The following is a 15,013-nucleotide window of genomic DNA, read 5'->3' as shown; positions in this document are numbered from 1 at the left end:
AATAATGCTGGGCATGATTGGGGACTAAGAGGCTTCCCAAAAACAACCCAGAAGCTTCACTCAAACAATTTGGCTTTTTAAAAGAAAATATTATTGGAATGCTTCAAGTGATGTCCCAATTTAAAACATCAATCCAAAAGTTTTAATAACATGGACAAGAAGCTAATTTAGCACATTTTAACTCTTCTACACTGAAGCTGCATTAAAGTCATGGGTAGGGACTGATACTTCTATCATTTTTGGTTTCTCAGTTTCTCGTCCATCCCCCCCAGTCTTAAATTAAGCCTACACATTTCCTCAGAAATTTGCATTTTTAAAAATCCTCATGAAAATTTGTCAGCATTTGCATGCCTGTTTCTCTGAACTTACACATTTTTGTGTGTGCAGTTTTGACTAATGCACACATTTTTGAAATCAGTTTCTCCTAAAAATATTGCAGATTTGTATGTCATTTTCGTTAATATATCCATTGTTATGCACACTTTACCCTAACACGTGCAATTCTGGGCTCATTACGACAGGAGAGCTGTATCACAAAATTCAGAGCAGTGCGAATTTGAAGGGTGGCTGTGTTTCAGTTTGCATATTTTTTTCAGATAGTGTAAGTTTGGTAAGATTCGCCTTTAATTATGAACTGAAACAAATTTCTCCCACAACACTAGCTAGGGGTGCGGAACCTGCAGCCTTGCAGGTGTGGTTCCACCTTATAGGCAGGGAATCCGGTGTAGTATGGTGGTTAAGAGTATCAGACTAGGACCTGGGAGACCAGGGTTCAGATCCCCACTTGGTCATAAAGCTCACTGGGTGAGTCATTGCCTCTCAGCCTAACCTACCTCATAGGGCTGTTGCGAAGATTAGAGGAGGCAGGGTAGACATATGTACACCAACCTTGTTCTCCTTGGAGAAAAACGTGGGATAGTAGTATTAATAACAAACAAACAAACAAACAAACAAACAAACAAACCAGTGGCCTTTCCTTAGCAATGCTGGCTGAGCCTGAGTTGGAATTCGGCCACATATAAAGAGCCACAGGTTCCCCATCTCTCCATTTTATAATGCTATAGTGTAAGGTAGGCAGGTTTGCAACCTGGGAAATAGGCATCTACTAAACTGGAAAAGGAACAGGTTGATTATCTGCAGCTACTTTCACCCCCCAAAAAAAAAAAATTTCTTTGCCCATTCCCCCCCCCTTTCTCCATGCTTCCCCTATTGCCCGTGAAGGTAGAAATGGGCTTTCAGCCTACCTCCAACTCGTTCTTCCTCCCAACAACTGTATCAGTGGTTTTTTCTTTCTTTCTGGTGCCAAACCTGATTAAGATTCCAGGGAGCAACAGCATTTTGGCTGCATTCAGAATTGGCTCAGTATTTATTAGCTTTCTTTCAGAGTGCTTAGGAGAAAAAACAATTTGTTTTCCAAGGGTTCTTTCCCAACCAGTAAGTGGTGTGGATGCATTTGTTTTTTAAAAAGCGCTTGAATTCAAGGATCGCAGGGGTGGCAACCTCCAAGTTAGGAGGCCTGATTTGGGACCCCCGATCAATGTTTTTCTAGCTCCCAACAGTCCATTGCTTTTGGCAGTGGCACTCCAAAAACAATAATTACAGAGTCCTGCAGAAGGCAGAGCCCAGTGTCCTGATGGTGTTGCAAACCACTTCCTCCCCACTCATCAAGTCGATCATTTGAGTAGAGAGGTGATTTACATGGATCCACTAAGGAAGGGGTCTGTGCACCTTTGTGTGTTTGCCTGTGTGTGTCCTGTCTATGTGACCACATCCTGTCCATGGCTGGAATGTAGCCCAGAGGGTGGGCTATGGCCGAATATGGTCTCTGAGTCAATCAGCCTTGCCATCTTTCTTGATGGGAGGTGCATAGGTGAAATATACTCAGAGTCGAGTGTGAATTTCATGCTCTTTATTCAGCTCATAATAGCAATGAATGAATCTTTCCCCAAAATGTCTAGCTATATATATATATTATTTACAGAATGGGCTCCACGTGATTGGCTAATTCCAGGCTGCTCCTGCAGGCCAGTCAGGTTGCTGATTCACTTCCACCTGGAGCTGGCTTGGGTGGCTCCTGCGGACCAATCAGACTGCTGCATTCTGGATCCTATTGTTCTAGGATTCAGCTCAGTACATAGGGCTTCTATATATCCAGATTTCCCCAAACATTACTGGGTGGAAAGGTGATGCTTTGCCCTGGACCTTAGGCAAGTCAATTGAAAAATTGCATTTTTGTAAAAAGAAGCTCAACAACTTCAGGGTGTTCTGGTTTTACTTTTTGAAATATGGCAACCCTGGAAGGGACTCAGCTGTCTTATTACCCGCTTGCCTGGAAGCAAACTATTCTACCCATGGGTGTATAAAGAACTTGTTTAAACACACTGACCCTTTGTTCACAGAATGCGTTGTGGAGGCTCCACTCAGAAATGTGACTCAACAAGTATGCTGCTGCTGCTGCTGCTGTTGTTTCTTTACACTGGCCTCAGAGTGGCATCCATTTTTGAAGGGAGGGTTATAAACAACTTGAGCTCTCGCACATCCTTAGCCTCCATTGTCCTAAACAAATTAACTCAGCTTTTGGCCACTAGATGGCAACAACATGACCATAATATTGTGCATCTTAAATCCGTTATTTAAACATATTGTTGTATATTGTAAACTATATTGTATAGTTTAAATCCAGGTGATTTTAGAGAGAGAGAAAAGCAAAGCAAAAACCCTGCAGGTTTCCCAATTCCTTGTGCCAAAAATGTACTTCTGGCCAAAGAGTACAATATTTTATTTGCTGTTGGCTATGGTTTCTCACGCAGAAAATAGCAAAGAAGCAGACCACCCCAAGATCTGCTCAGATGAGCAGAGTTTGGAAGAGGTGGTTCTCTGGCTGAGCCAGCTAAGCCTGGGTTCAGACAGGACTACGCTGCCTGAAGTCCTTCATCCAGACTCAGCCAAAAGTGAGGTAAGTTCTGAAGCAGGGGCATTTGGGAGAGGGGGTCGTGGTGGGGGCAAGTAGAGCAGCGGGAGACTTATCCCTGTTCCAAACAGGGAGTCTTGATTTTTTAAAAAGAAAAAAAGAATTTGTATATCTGCATCTAATGTGTGGCTGGGGAAACCCAGCCAGATGGGTGGGGTATAAATAAATGATGATAATTATGAAGATGATGATGATGATGTTGTTGCCCCTTTCTGAAACTTATTTACGGTGGTACCTTGGTTCTCAAACTTAATCCATTCTTAAAGTCTGTTTGACTCCTGAAACTGTTTGAAAACCAAGGCACGTCTTCCGATTGGCTGCAGGAGCTTCCTGCACTCAATCGGAAGCCGTGGGAGCCGCATCGGACGTTTAGCTTCCGAAAAATGTTCACAAACCAGAACACTTACTTCCAGGTTTGTGGCGTTCAGGAGCCGATTTGTTCGGAGCCAAGCCGTTCGATAACCAAGGTGCCACTGTATTAGTGTGTGTTTTGTTTTGTAAATCTACCAAAGAATAAAATAAAATTGGGATTAAGGGCTCTTCTCTGGGAGATGCAGGCCATGTGTTCTGTGTTCCGTGGGTGCAGTGGTGAGACAGTTACCCTTCTTCTGAAAGGAAATGCTCTGCACTGTGGGTATGCGCAAAAATGGGTGTGTGTGTGTGTGAAGGGTCAGTTGAGAGGGGAGTGAGAAATGTCTCAACTTCCAACTTCATCTGGAAGCCTCCTGGCGCCCCTCTGACCTTTTGGTATGGCTATTTCTGATCAACTTCATCCAATCTTAGAGGAACCCTGTGCCACACAGGTAAGGAGCATTTTCAGAGATATATGCAGCACACATGCATTTCGGCAAGAGAGAGGAGGAGTTGAGGGAACTATCCTTTTATCTTACATTGAATAATGAATTTCCTGCACCACTTGATTTCATGCAGCCAAGGGAAGGCAGATGTTTCCAGACACAAATTCACCACTAGGGACAAAGTGTCATAAAAAATGAAGCACTGGCAGAGCAAAAGTTGCTTTGGAATGCTGCAATGTGAGAACTACCTCAATTGTTATGGAAGTATATCTGCATTGGCAGTTCTGCTGAATCAGATGACCAGAGCAGCACAGGGAGAAATACACAGCTAGGAACCCGACGTTAAATAAGAGCAAAAGAGCTAACACAATGGGAGGGATTTGTATGTGTTGCTATCTGATTCTGCCCCTTTCCGCATTTAATATTTATTAAGATATCTCCCGGGAAACAGGTGGTGCTGTGGGTTAAACCACAGAGCCTAGGACTTGCCAATCAGAAGGTTGGCAGTTCGAATCCCCGTGACAAGGTGAGTTTCCGTTGCTCGGTCCCTGCTCCTGCCAACCTAGCAGTTTGAAAGCATGTCAAAGTGCAAGTAGATAAATAGGTACCGCTCCAATGGGAAGGTAAACGGCATTTCCGTGTGCTGCTCTGGTTCACCAGAAGTGGCTTAGTCATGTTGGCCACATGACCTGGAAGCTGTACGCTGGCTCCCTCGGCCAATAAAGTGAGATGAGTGCCGCAACCCTAGAGTTGGCGACGACTGGACCTAATGGTCAGGGGTCCTTTTACCTTTAAGATATCTCCCACCTTTCCAGTTCACAAATGATGCCCATGCTGATTGGTGTAGAAAGATGGCCAACAAATTCTGATGCCCCCACAGATCATAACAGAATCCAGACAATAAATGTGCAAACATAATGTGGGAAATTGCTTATATGTAGAACAGGTAACTGAAGAAAGTGAGCAGACATTTTCACTTTCTTAGAAAGCAAACCACAAACCCAACCACTTTCACTCTCTCATGTAGGAACAGGCACACCTGGAAAAGCTCAAGATGGATCAAACCCATGAAGTGAAAGTGGTGTTATGATCTGTGGGGGCATCGTACTTTACCCTACCCTATTGTGGGTGGATAATATTGCTTGGGGATGAAAGATTTGTAACTCCATTCAATGGCCCACATATTTCTTTTGTGTTTCTTTGTAGGTTCCATGCCAAATCTTGCCTCCCAAACTCCACCCAGGTCCCAGGTTTGTGTGTGTTTGTTTTTTTATGCCACTTTTCATACAAATGAATCTCAAAGCGGCTTACAAACAGTAAATGACATAGTGGAACATCACAAATACTGCACAAATCATATAAAGCAATTAACAAATCACCAGCAAAACAATTGCAATCTATAAAACACTATTAGCAAAGCAGCAACTAAAAAGTAAGATAAGCATCACAATTACAGCAAAAGTCTTATGATTAACAAATAAGTACAGCATTTATAATCTTTAAAACCATATTAACAAAATAGCAACTAAAAAAATAAATAAGCTAAGCACTGTTCATACACACACTCTCCACACACCCATGACTTATAATCTTCAATTCTATTAAGTTTGTTAAAATACACATAATACCTGTTGTTTTCCCCTGTGTGAGTCTGCTGATGTTTCATTAGGGTTCCGGGATCTGGGAAAGTATTTCCACACTCTGTACATTTAAATGGTTTCCCCCTTATGTGAGTTTGTTGATTTTGTTTAAGGTTTCCACTATCCGTAAAGCTCCTTGCACGTTCCAAGCATTTAAGAGGTTTCGTTGTTATTGCCAGTGACATTACAGCTGGCCCTGCAGAGTTCTGTCTGCTGTCTCCACCACCTGCAGATCTCTCTGCACGTCCAGGGAGGGAATACTCACAGGTTGTGGAGAAGGATGTAGGAGACAGCCTGTCCAGGTTAGTCATCCATCTTCCCCCTTCCAGCCTCACAAAGTTTGCAGATTCAGCCTCTTGAACCCTTCCTGCAGAGCTCAGAAACCAAAACAAGCTGTAGGCTCCTGATCCATTGATGAAATGTGCAGCGCCCTGCAAAGCACCAGTTCTTGGGAAAGTGGGTGCAGGGTAGGAGAAGAAGTTGAGGCAAATCTGAGGAGGGAAAAGAAGTTTCTCTTTCTCCAGCCCACTGCCCACCTCTGTCAGATTTTATCTAAGAGTGAAAAAAGCAAAGTACAGAAATACTTAATTTGCTTAAACATATTGTCTGACATTGTGCAATACTTCATGTTACATACTGAAGGCTCCCAGGGTGTTGGACAATGCAATTGTATACAAATGTAGCCATGGTTAGATGTGCTGGCCTCGGACCTGGTGGGGTCAGGGTTGAAATCCTCACCAAACCATGAAGTCTGCTGGATGACCTTGGGCCAGTCATTGCCTCTCAGTCTGATACACCTCACAGGGTTGTTATGAGGATAAAATGGGGAAGAGGAAAACCATGCGTGACACCTTGGACTCCTCAGAGGAAAGGTGAGACTGATAATAAAATAAATGAGTATCTACACAGAAAGGGTTACTGAGGGGCTTTTGTTTTACTTTATTACTATGTTGTGCATTTTTGTGCTTTTATCTTGTAAACCGCCCTGTGGCCATTAGATGAAGGGCAGTATAGAAATTTATTAAAAAATAAAGAGAGAAGTAGGGTCCATTGTTCTCAATGTGGCTTCCTAACAGGTAAGAGGGTCTAGGATTGTTGGCCATCATCTGCTGGCATTGGATCAGGTCTATATGCTCAGGAAGAAATTTGAATTTCAAATTCTGAAACCGTAAGAATATTGCAACATAGTTTTCTTTCTGAATATACATCCCCTCCCCAGTGAAATGAAGGGTGTCTGTATTTTGTCCTTTCCCATGTTGCAGGACAATCCTACACCCCAGCAGGTGTAAACAGAAACATTCTGCAGTCCTCTACCTCCAGCTTTCTCAGATCAAACGATTCATATCCCCCCCTTCAAAGTAGCTTAGAAGCAGAAAAGGCATCACCTCCTGTCTTCAGTGGATATTAGTCTACATTCCCTGTAAAAGCTTCTGCTTTCAGTTTTTCAATCACTACAAGTTATGGCTCTAGGCATTCATACAAAGCCAAGGAAGGACAAATGGAAGAAATATGTAAGGGGGAAAGGCAGTCACTGATAGGAATGGTTTCTCGCTTGTCATCGTGGCATATGAAGCGGGGGCACCAGCACTGCCCCCTCTTGGCTGCAGTAGCTCTACCACTTGGCAGGACCAGGGTGGGGAAGGGCAGCAGTAAGGGCCAGAGAACACCGGGTTGTTGGTGGGTGCAGATACATAGACACCTGTGCTCTCCAACACCAATGTGATTCTTCCATCACCCTCACCAGCCAATGTAGTGTAGTGGTTAAGAGCGGTAGACTCCTAATCTGGTGAACTGGGTTCGCGTCTCCGCTCCTCCACATGCAGCTGCTGGGTGACTTTGGGCCAGTCACACTTCTTTGAAGTATCTCAGTCCCGCTCACCTCACAGAGTGTTTGTTGTGGGGGAGGAAGGGAAAAGAGAATGTTAGCCACTTTGAGACTCCTTCAGGTAGTGATAAATTGGGATATCAAATCCAGACTCTTCTTCTTCTTCACCATTGCCCCAAGAGGAAGGGTCAGAGGTGGTGTCACCACAATTGCCAAGTCATAGTCTACTATCAAGGGTAGATTCCTCCCAACCTAACATTCCAAAGCTTAGAATCAAAACACTGGAAAGTACGTAAATGGGATTCATTTAATATCTATGTTTAGGGCAATGGTGAAAGTCAGGAACGGGGAATCTGTGGCCCACCAGATGAACTACAGATCCCTTCATTCTTGAATGTTGGTGATGTTGGCTGATGGGAGTTAGAGTCCAACAGCAACTGGAGGGCCACAGCCTCTCCATCCCTTGGGTAAGTCAAAGCAAGGGAGAGTAGAAGTGAAACAAAGAAGTATAATAAAGAAGTATAATATTATTTGTCTACGTGTGCTTAAGGAAATCCAGATTGTGTGCCTCTGAAATGCAGGAACAACAATGCCCTACTTGTGAACATCCAAAGGCATCTAGCTGGAAACAGAAGAGGAAGGTATACTAGATATGCTTTTGGACTCGATGACCCTTGTGGTCTCTTCCAACTCTATGATTCTATGATTCTATGATCATACGTTTTATGAAACCACATTCATAATTCAGGGTTCTCTATAATCCTCACAACTCAAGATTACAACTTGTAGGTTGGTTTTGCTCCTTAGATCCATTCTTCTATATATCTTTCCCATTCCCTAGCAATACACATCTCACAAAAATCACATTCCCTTTCTCCCAGCATGCGTGTTGTTTATAGAACCACTTCTCCGATGCGCCTTAAAAATGTCCTGATTTTTTATTATTATAAAAGGTGTTGAACCAAGATAAGTCTGATAGGAGAAGAACCCTGGGTGCTCACTCAATGAGCAGGTGGATTGAGAAACATTATGAACTTGAAGCGATCATATTTTAGCTTGAAGAAATCAACAATGTAAGTTGCTTAATGCTTGCTGAACCAGTCCTTAGAATGGTTCAAAATGCTTGCAACTGAACTCAGGTTAGCCAGGAGCAGCTGCGCCATTCACCAGGATGAAGCGGCCTGCCTCAGGTGACGCATAGGAGTACCATTAGAAGCATCAGGTGTCAACTGTGAAAAAGGCAAATTCCATGCTAGGGATCATTAGGAAAGGGATTGAAAGTAAAACTGCCAGTGTAATTATGCCGTTTTACAAATCTCAGTTGGAATACTGTGTACGGTCTCACCACATAAAGGTTGCTGTAGTGTTTGGAAATGATTCAGAAAAACTAAACAAAATGATCAAGGGGATTTGAATAACTCCCTTTTCTCTTGCTGCCTGCTACCTAAATCCAACTCTGCTTTGCATGCTTTGCCTGGCTGAAGACCACAAACTTGTCGATTCACAACTATATATTAATTTCCAGCTCACTCATATATTTAGGTGACTTAGCAAGAGTGTTTCACAACTAGATGGGCTGGTGGAATGTAGAAGGGGACTTCATTAATTACTTTCATTGATTACCTTGTCAATAACTTTCTGCAGCTTATGTTTCATTGCTTTAAGTCACTTTACTTTCTCTTCATTTTCTTTAAATTTCGTAATATTTAAGTTGCTTTGAGTTGCTTTCTTTTCTTCAGATTTCACCATGCCACTAAGTTTAGCACACCAACAAGCCAATAGACGTGTTTGTGCTACAATCTTGACTCGCTTGTTGTTATCTCTGACTGTGCTTTACTCCCTGTCTCACTGGGTTGCTGCTGAGCAAAATCAAACCCTAATGGAAAAGCCCAAATAGCTTTGGTGCATTGGCCAGGAATTGGAATGCCCTCAAATTGATTGGATCCCCAAAGTAACAGTGATGGCCACAAACACGGACAGCTGTACATGAGGACTAGACAAATTAATAGAAGGTAAGGCTGTTGATGGCTGCTAGTCTTGAAGGATATATATTACAACCAGTAACAGAGGCAATGTGCATCTGAATACCAGCTGCTGTGGCATTAGTGGGGGAGAGCTACTATGTGGCAACAGAATGCCAGACTAGATAGGCCTTTTTCTTATCCAGCAAGGTTCTTATGTCCTTGCAGAAGCATGAGAACTACTTCAGAATTAACCTGTTTAGAACTTCTGTTGAACTTGTGAAACATAAGAATTTAATTCACAGAAATTGTAAATGCTTGTATGCATTGCTATGTGTTTGCTTTTGATTGGTTGGCAATTGAATTCTAGAGAATTCTCTAGTAGTTCTAATGTGATTGGTTAACGTTACTCACATGGGAGGTATCTAGCAAAGGATAGAATCTGTTTTACGGGAAGCAAGAGGACTGTGTTTTAGAATCCACTGTGAACACTGCTAAGTTGAATAGAGTGTTGGAGTGCTTCTTTGCTTGAAAGAACAAGAGCAAAGTTGCAGGATAAGGTGAAAGTGGGAATCTCTCATAGGAGTTGCAAGGCATGGCCTAGTTGAGATACAGAAAGTTGAGCGCTGAGCTCTGGAAAGAGAGGAAAATACAGTTGTTGGAAGTTAGAAGAAGAGATTGTAAGCCCATGCTTGGAGAAGCATGTGACTGTAAATATTATTCAGCTATAAGTTTCTGTGAGTAAATGTTAAAGTCTGGGCATTGGTTTAATTTCCAAAGAAGGGTGTTACTCATATATATAATTTGAGTTTCTTAGCTGTGATTTTGCTATCCTTAGTTCAGAAGAATTCTCAGTCATAATGGAAACGTTTGTGGAACAGCACTAGAGGCTGTCTTTTCTCTAGTCAAAGGCGAGTTTTTGTTTTTCTGGACTCACCCTATTAAAAAGTGACCTGGTAAATTTGCTGCTATGTGGGATAACAAACCTGCATGATTCCCCCTCCCCTCAAAGGAAACAGCAGCCATGAGCAAATAGCAGCAAACACACACATGTCCATAATGCCAGACTTTTGATATGTTCATTCTGTGGATTTCAGAAAGATTGGGCAACAAGATGAAGAGCTGGAGATGTTCTTCAGCTCCAAGATGTATTGATGAGTGTTTAGTGAAAAGGAAAAAAAAAAGAGGGAAATGTTTTCTTAGAAGAGAAGTTGCTTGCGGGTGCCAGGGAGAGAGAAAATTGATTCGTTGGTTTTAAGGGAAAGAATAAATATGTGCCTTTGACTTTAACCTGTGCATCAAGCCCTTGAAGCTCCAGTTATCTTGACAAAAATGATTTACCAGACAGCAGAGCAATAGAGGAAAGGACAGCAGATGGGAAGAAAACAAATCCTTTAGAGAGAGGGCAGGAAGGCGGCCTAGGGGATGGCTGAAATGGAAGGTGAAATGGAACGGAAGAGAAAGTCCTGGAGAACCTGGTGCTGTCAGGAGATTTATTTGCCAGGAGAACCCCCTGTGTTGCACATTTAATAATAAGATGTATTGTTACTGTTTGAATCTTAGAAATGAATTTCCAACTGACTCTGAAGTATCGCTGAAGGCACATCTATGCATTTAAAGAGGAAACCAATATTATTTTTCATTAAGCTTTTCTAAAGTTATAGCCTTGCTGCCGCTGAACTTCCTAACCTGAAAAAGGTGATTAATGGGCTGTGAAGGCACAGAAACAAACTGCTGCAAAGGTAAAGTGTGAGTGTGTGTGTGTATTTGTTGCTTTTATTTATAGCTTCTAGGTTCAAAACCTTATTACCCATTGTCTGGGGATGGAGAAACTGTAACCCTCTAGATGTTGTGAAACACCATGGTCAGGCATGATGGGAGTTTGTTAGCAAAGTCACTTAAATAACACAAATGGAGTCCAGAGAGGGAAGTCCTCATAACACTTTATTGAGCAAACTGAGCGAAAAGTGTATAACTTGAAGAGAAAAGAACAGAGAATTTTTGTCTTACTTAGTTCATGTCTAACAGAAAGCAGGAAAATATTCAGCCAAACATGCAGAGGAAAGCTGCCTCAGACCTGTACAGTTGTACCTTGGAAGTCGAATGGAATCTGTTCGGGAAGTCTGTTTGACTTCCAAAACGTTCGAAAACCAAAGTGAAGCTTCTGATTGGCTGCTGGAAGCTCCTGCAAGCGATAGGAAGCCGTGGAAGCCTCATCAGACATTTGGGTTCCAAAAAACGTTCGCAAACTGGAACACTCACTTCTGAGTTTGCGGCGTTCGGGAGCCAAAACGTCCGAGTACCAAGGTGTTCAGGATCCAAGGTATGACTGTTTAACCAATCAGAGCACATGCTACCTTAGTGGAGATCATGCTACTCCACCTGGTTACTAAACACCTCCACACCCCTCTTGGGTAGTTGACTAACATGGAGGACAGAATTAACCCCTTAATTTATAAAAATGAATGATTCCAGCTGTTGCACTTCCAACAGAGTTTGAGTCCAAAATATCTAAAGGGCAGATGGCTCTCTGTGCCTGTCTTAATCAGATCAGAAATTAAATATTATGCAACCATAATTTCACCGGTGTAATGGTGCTCTGTGAGTCAGTTTCCCACCAATGCCTGTGGCAGAATGGAGGGTGACCAATACATCCACCTTTGAAGGGACATCCCAGCCACTGGAAGTGGGAATGTAGGTGGCCTTAAAAGGCAAACCCTACCAGCTACTCCTATCCCTGTTGAATAGAGAAAAGAAAAGGCATGGGAGAGTGGGTTTTGTTTTTTTGTTTTTAAGGGGTGGGCATGACAAAACAAATGAGCAATGGTAGTGAGGACAGGGCCAGCAGCTAGCTGCATCAATCTGCTGAGAAATAAAATCAGAAAGAAGCAATAAAATGGAAAGCACTTTTGGATAAAGGGAAGGTAAACTACTTGGGCCAGAAAGCTGGGAGTAGAGTACCGAAGAATTGACGCTTTTGAATTATGGTGCTGGAGGAGACTCTTGAGAGTCCCATGGACTGCAAGAAGATCAAACGCATCCATTCTTAAGGAAATCAGCCCTGAGTGCTCACTGGAAGGACACATCCTGAAGCTGAGGCTCCAATACTTTGGCCACCTCATGAGAAGAGAAGACTCCCTGGAAAAGACCCTGATACTGGGAAAGATGGAGGGCACAAGGAGAAGGGGACGACAGAGGACGAGATGGTTAGACAGTGTTCTTGAAGCTACAAACATGAGTCTGACCAAACTGCGGGAGGCAGTGGAAGACAGGAGTGCCTGGCGTGCTCTGGTCCATGGGATCACGAAGAGTCGGACATGACTGAACGACTAAACAACAACAACAGCAAGAGTACTTTTAAAATGAGGCAACTTGCCCTGGGATCTTATGGTGAAGGGCAGGTAGGAAATTGCAATGGCAGAAGCAGCTTTAAGTTGAAGCCTGAATAGGCAGAAATGATCTCTCCACGTGGGGAAGACCGCTGCCCACTCACGCACCCTCAGAAGTCAGGCCACAGATAAGCAACTGTGGAGAAGGCTGAGAGATGTAGCACTGCCATCTCCAGGGACCCCAAGTAGGCTGGTCACTTACGCATTAAAAAGTGGCAATTCATTGCCAGAAAGAGGAGGCGGATTTGCACAAAATATCCATATGCTAATTGAGCCATATAGATGCAAAGTTAAGAGACAAAGACTATAAACTGAAATACAGCGCATCTCAGCAAAGTGGGGATGGCCGTCAATAGGTGACCTTTGTGTTGCCTACTCAGTCTGCTCCCTGTTGATGGGTAACTTGAAGGAAAGTCACCTCTCCCTATCTTATGGCTCTTTATCATTAAACTGGACTTCAACTGGGCAGCTTTTAAAAGAAAGACATGCTTTAAATACACCCAACTCCGGGCCCCAAGGAAAACACTGATACTGGTGGACCCTGAAAGCATGTGTGGGCCCCAGCCAATGCCCCTACACTGGGCCCAAGGAATGTAGCTTGCTTACAGTGTGGTGTAGTGGTTAAGAGCGGTAGTCTCGTAATCTGGGTAACCGGGTTCGTGTCCCCACTCCTCCACATGCAGCTGCTGGGTGATCTAGGGCTAGTCACACTTCTCTGAAGTCTCTCCACCTCACAGAGTGTTTGTTGTGGGGGAGGAAGAGAAAGGAGAATGTTAGCCGCTTTGAGACTCCTTAGGGTAGTGATAAAGCAGGATATCAAATCCAAACTCTTCTTCTCTTCTTGCGTCCATGGCACTACCTGTAAACCTCACGCATGGAGATTTAGTGAGTGGCACAAAAATCATGGAATTTGAGGCTTATAAAGGCAGCCTTGTATCGGGAGGTTTGTAACACTGGATGTTTTATGTTTTTAGATATGCTGTAAGCCGCCCAGAGTGGCTGGGCAAACTCAGCCAGATGGGCATTATTATTATTATTATTATTATTAACTGTACACCTGCAGGCCATGCAGTACAGCAAAATCACTGAAGCTAAGCAGGTCCAGGGCGGTTTAATGCTTGACTGGGGGGTTCATGTGGACCCATATGTATGTCCTAGAGTCCCATGATAGAAGAAACAATAGGAGATTAGATAGCTAAATGGCTAGCTAGCTAGATAGATAGATAGCCAGCCAGCCAGCCAGTTGCCTTTGGACAGAAGCCTTGTCAAGCTTCCCTTTCACTTCTGTAGCTGGATCATGACCTAACTTTGATTTCCAAACCCAGCTGGATCATAACCACCCCTGATTTCCAAACCCATGTAGAAATACTCCTTTAAGAAATAAAGGTGCAATTCTCAAAAAAGAAATAAAGATGCAGAAAGAACCTGAAGAATATCTCTTCAATGTTAATTAACTTCTTGCTGATATACTTTCATTTTAAAAATATAGTATTATTATTATTACCGTCCCAAGGTTTACTGAGTCCAGGTTTGCATTTGACTCATTACCCAATCTAGTGCTACTTAGTTTATTGCTTTCTATCTTTTTTTGAAACTTCAACAGCTTTTTAAAAATTATTTTTTTCATCTGCCTGGGAAGTCCTGCTGTGCCTTTTTTGTGCCTTCATGATTGCCGACACATAAATGCCTGAATATTAACTCTCTTTGTATTTAGCAGCAGAGTCCCAACTTGCCCACAGAATACGCATAATATTATTATCGACTGCATGATGATTTTCTAACTCCAGAGAGGCATTGTTAAAAATGACAGCCCCATTTCATGGCAGTTTACCTTTCGTTCACATTGAGAAATGAATCTAATTTTTGTGCTTTCACCTGGAACTTGCCTAACACTATAGAAAACTGGAATCTTTAAGTTTCACTTTCCCTTGCCCCCGCATGATAGTTTAAATTGGAAATTTAAACCCAAGATGCTGAGAATTCAGAGAATGTTTTCAGTCTCAGACAGAGGAGAAGGAACTAGAGGTTCCATGACTTAAAGGACAGTGGATTTCTTCACAGGGATGACATCCAGGATGATCTGTGTCCAGATCATTGCTTGATCCTGGGGCCATGACACATGTGCTCTTCCATTGAGCTACAACCCCTCACACCCCAAAGAAATCCCCTCTTCCTCAAACTCCTTTTGGCTTCTGTTGTAACTCCTCTGACATTTTCCCTGAGCAGGGACTGTCAAAGCTCAATGGCAGAGGCATTTTTTCAAAAATTCTCATAATCCAAATTTATCCTTGCTCCCACACACCAAAAGGCAGCAGAACATAGCATGACACCCAAGTTCATTAAGATCAGCATGACTGCAAGCCTGTGTGCAGTTTCCTGGGAACAAATTCCATTGAATTAAGTATGTTTGATTCTGACTGCATAGGCTTA

This window comes from Podarcis tiliguerta (genome assembly GCF_965153285.1).
Source record: "Podarcis tiliguerta genome assembly, chromosome: 6".
Taxonomy (NCBI): domain Eukaryota; kingdom Metazoa; phylum Chordata; class Lepidosauria; order Squamata; family Lacertidae; genus Podarcis; species Podarcis tiliguerta.
This window is presented reverse-complemented; position numbering follows the sequence as displayed.